Genomic DNA, 4,738 nt, shown 5'->3' on the forward strand with positions numbered 1-4,738 from the left:
TTGTATCTACTTTATCTATTAATCTACTTTTATTAGGTTGTTAACTGAATCTTTTATTTCCAGTGATTCCTCTCAGGGGTCGCTACACTGGTAGTGGCCACGTGGCTGTGCCACTACCAGTGTGGACGGCCCCCAAATGTGTCCCTTTCCTCACATAAAGTCCTCAGTGCCCTGCCATGTCTCCATACCACTAGCCATGTCTGCAGTGTGTGTGTGTGTGTGTGTGTGTGTGTGTGTGTGTGTGTGTGTGTGTGTGTGTGTGTGTGTGTGTGTGTGTGTGTGTGTGTGTGTGTGTGTGTGTGTGTGTGTTCATTTTATTTATTGTATCTTTGCACTGTTTTTAAATCATGTTAAGCACTTTGTTTAACATTAAGTGTACAAAAAAGTGCTATACAAACAAAGTTGGTTGATTGATTGATTGATTGATTGATTGATTGATTGATTGATTGATTGATTGATTGATTGATTGATTGATTGATTGATTGATTGATTGATTGATTGATTGATTGATTGATTGATTGATATTAACTTTAAAAGCAACCGGCCGAGTGCCGCTGGGGCCGCAGAGTGCGTTGTAAAATGTCTTTCAGTATGAGCTCTCTTTTAAGCTGTTATCAGGTCTAATGTGTGCGCTCCTATGCCCCCTCCCTTTGTGGGCTTTTCGTTTGTGTAGAAGCAACTTTAAAAACCTTCTGGACGTTGCCATGTCCGATGAAAACCTTCACAGCTACAGCAGAGTCACGTCTAGATTTCTTGCTTCATGCAGCTGTGCACTTTTTAAACTCCGGTGTTGGTTGTAAAATGTGTCTTCTATTGGATCATCAGTGAAGCAGAACATCCCAGACCGTCTTCCAGAATCATCGAGTGTCACATGCCTGATCATAGAGCAGGATCAGAAGTAGTCGTAGACGCTTTCGGGTTTTTTTCATTTATTTATTTAGCACACATATTCAGTGGCACAAGGAAGGAACGAAGCCGATTGGCTTGTACAAGTGTTCCACTCATCAATAGTTACAACAAAACATTTTTGTATGGCGAACAAATAGACATAGAGAGAAAGAAAAAAGCAAAAAAAAAAGGGAGGTGAAGTGCAAACATGATCTTCGTTTTATGAGCAAAATGGACAAAAATAACAAAAAAAAAGGAGACAGAAGACAGAGTAATCAGTTGCAAATAATGACCAAGGAAGAAAGGTACCAATTAAAACAAGTAAGTTTAAAGAGACAGAGTAAGGGATGTGGGACATGAAGAAAGCATGTAATAATACGTAATAGATCGGGTATTCAAGAAAAGGTAAGATGTGTTTTTAGCTGCTTTTTAAAGAGTGAATGGGAAGAAATAGAGCTTAACCAAAGAGGGAGTCCATTCCAAATCATAGGACCTCTATAAGACATATTAAACCGATGGTGTGTTTTACGAGTAAAAGTTAAATATAGCGAGGGATTATCACTGTGCGGTGAGAATGTACATTAGAAGTTAAAGTAAAGAAGTTTTGAAGAGCGACAGGGAGATCACTGGTTACTGTAAATAAACTTGTGAATAAACAAACAAGTCATAATTGTTGAGTTTGTGACTTGGTAAAAGAAAATATTTTGTAAATAATGGTGTTGATGGAGCATATCTGCTTGAATGTGAGATGAATCTTAGGAACCTCTTCTGAATAGTACATAGTTTCCAGATATGAGCTGCCCAGACCATATTACAGTAGTTCAAATACGGAAACAAAAAACTATAATATAATGTTAAATGGGCAGATGGATGAATTAATGGACACACTTTTCTTAATATGTCCATCATCTTATTTGCTCTTTTACTAACGAGGTCTATGTGATTTGTCCAATCAAGTCTTTCGTCAACGAGTATTCCCAGGAATCTGGTGGTTTTAACTTGAATGATTTCTGTTCCACTTATGTATGATTGTACTTGCTCTTTAGGATATGACTTGTTAATGTTGCAAAAGATTACAAAGTTAAATTTTTTCACATTGAGCGTTAACTTATTAAGTTGAAACCATTTTGAAATAGAAGATAAGTCATCATTCACGCAATCCATCAAAACATTTCAATCATAATGAGTTGCTATAAGATTGGTGTCGTCAGCAAATGATACAGGAAGGAGATGTTTACAAGATAAAACCAAATCATTTCTATAAATCAGGAATAATAAAGGGCCCAAGATTGAGCCTTGAGGCACCCCATGTAGAATTCTAGACTTAGAGGAGGAGGAGCCTTTAAAGGACACATATTGCTCTCTATTGAATAAATAGTTTTTGCACCACTTCAGGGCAATATCCTCCACACCGTATCTATTTAATTTGGCAATCGGTATACTGTGGTCGACAGTATCAAATGCCTTGCTTAAGTCAAGAAAGACTCCAATGGCAAACGTTCCCTGGTCCTTTGCAGTTGAAATAATATTTGTTATCTGAAGTAATGCATGCTCAGTGGAAGGTTTTTTCCTAAATGCATACTGGTGGTCATACAAAATGTTTTTTACTTCTAAGTGCTTCAATGTTCTCGAGCAAACACATTTTCCCAGTAATTTAGAGCTACACGGCAGGACAGATATAGGTCGATAATTTCCAAAATCATCTGTATCACCTGTTTTGAAGATGGGGGTAACTTTTGCAATTTTTAAATCAAGAGGGATATTACCACACTGCAATGATAAAGAAAGAATGTGGGTTAAAGGAGAAATTAAATGATCAATAGATTCTTTAATCAGAATGCTCTTTATGCCATCGTGGCCCGGGGCTGAATTCTTCACTTCCAAGATGATATTATGGACCTCTTGTCTAGTTGGAGGATTGGAGGTGTTCAAAGGGAAATACTGCCCCAGATTGAAACTACAAGGTTATCACCAGCAGCCGAGAACCTCGATGCCAGGACAGAGGCAACATTAATAAAGAAGTTGTTGAAGCCATTTCATATTTCCTAGAGAGGTGACTGGTGGCTATTTTGAAAGATTCTAAATAATTCTTGGTGAATTTACGGTATTTAGTATGAACACTTGTAGAATTACGGGGATTAGGAAGATCAATCGCATTAACAATTTGGAAACCCGGGAGATGATCTGATATATCACACAATAATATACCCGAAGTGACTTCATAATCCAAAGAGTTGAAAAGAATGTTATCAATTAATGAAGCTGAAGAGGTTCGAGTTGCCTTTGTGATTAAGGGGAAAAGATTTTCAGAGTAAAGTGTATTCAGAAAGTCAGTTGTGGATATCTGGTCATCTTTGAGCAGATCGATGTTCAAGTCTCCCAGTAAAACACACAATTTATTTTCCTTGTAGATGTTTTCAAGAGAAGAATATATTGCGTCAATAAACCTGATTACATCTGAGTCGGAGGGTCTATAAATACATCCGACTATAAGGTTTTTTCTATCGAGTGCGATATCTATAAATACTGATTCTACATGCGTCGTAGCAAAGTCAACACTCAGATCTTTTCTACTGAAGAAATTATAAGCATTCGACACACACAGTGACGCTCCTCCTCCTGTTCTATTATTTCTGCAGGAGTGAGATGAATTATAAATTTGGTAAAAGATAAAGACAGTCAGTTAACCATGTTTCGGGAAAGGCAAAAACGAAAAAGGAGTGAGTCAGCGTTGATAAATAAGTTTTCAAACAATCATGATTTTTTGACAAACTGCAGATATTCAAATGAAAAGAAGAAAAAACAATGGGGTCTCCCTGATGACACAGATTATTGAACCGGCTCTCTGGAAAACTGTCGTGCAAATATTATTCTGAGTTTGAGGCAAAACTGTTTTGGCTCCTTGGCAGGAAACTAGTTGTCAACAGGTAACTGGAACACCTGGTCAGTGAAACTAGTTGTCAACAGGTAAGAGGAACACCTGGTCAGTGAGACTAGTTGTCAACAGGTAAGAGGAACACCTGGTCAGTGACAGCAGCTCCTTCCTCCCACTAAGCTTGACCCTCTGTTCTCCTTCCTTCGGACTCTTCAGCCTCGTCACTCAGGCCTCCAGCATGGACACAGACTCTGCTCAGCCTTGATGGCTTTGAGTTTGAACCAACAACCTGTAACACCTGAACCATCACTCCTCCTCCTACATAACCTCTGATATGAAGATCTCACCTGGTCCACCTGGTTCTTCAGCCTCTGCCAGGTGAAATGATGGTAGAGTTTTGCTTTGTCTCCAGTCATTGGTTCATAATGTGTGTGTGTGTAGGAGGCAGATCACTATAAGATTGTTCTTCTCTCCTTTTCATCCATATTGAGTTGTTTTTTGTTCATATCTTTATTTAATTTATTGTAAATGAAATAAACAAACAAAAATAATGTGAATACATCTCTCATTTTACAGGATTTTTTATATACAGAAATGCTGGAATAGAAGAAGTGTAAACGTTGTAAAGACTGGCTGCATGTTGGTTGTTTGTTAAAATCCCACCAACATCTGGATGAGTCCTCCAGCTGTGGCTGTAACACCACAAATGAGAGCACAAGGTACTACAACAATAGTTCAATTATCCAATCGATGTGTGTTGTATGGCAGAAAGGACTGAAGCACTTGGCAGAGATATTTATTCTGGACTCTTTGTGTTGGACACTGTGTCTTTAAATGACATCACTACATTCCTAAAGGTTTTAATCAACAGTTGTTTGATGATCACATTGTCAAAGTAAAACATCAACTGATTCTACATCTTGTCTCCAGTTGGTTCATTAATATTGTTAAATGACAGAAACAATAATTCCCAAA

Source organism: Lipophrys pholis, assembly GCF_963383615.2.
Source record: "Lipophrys pholis genome assembly, chromosome: 10".
Classification (NCBI taxonomy): domain Eukaryota; kingdom Metazoa; phylum Chordata; class Actinopteri; order Blenniiformes; family Blenniidae; genus Lipophrys; species Lipophrys pholis.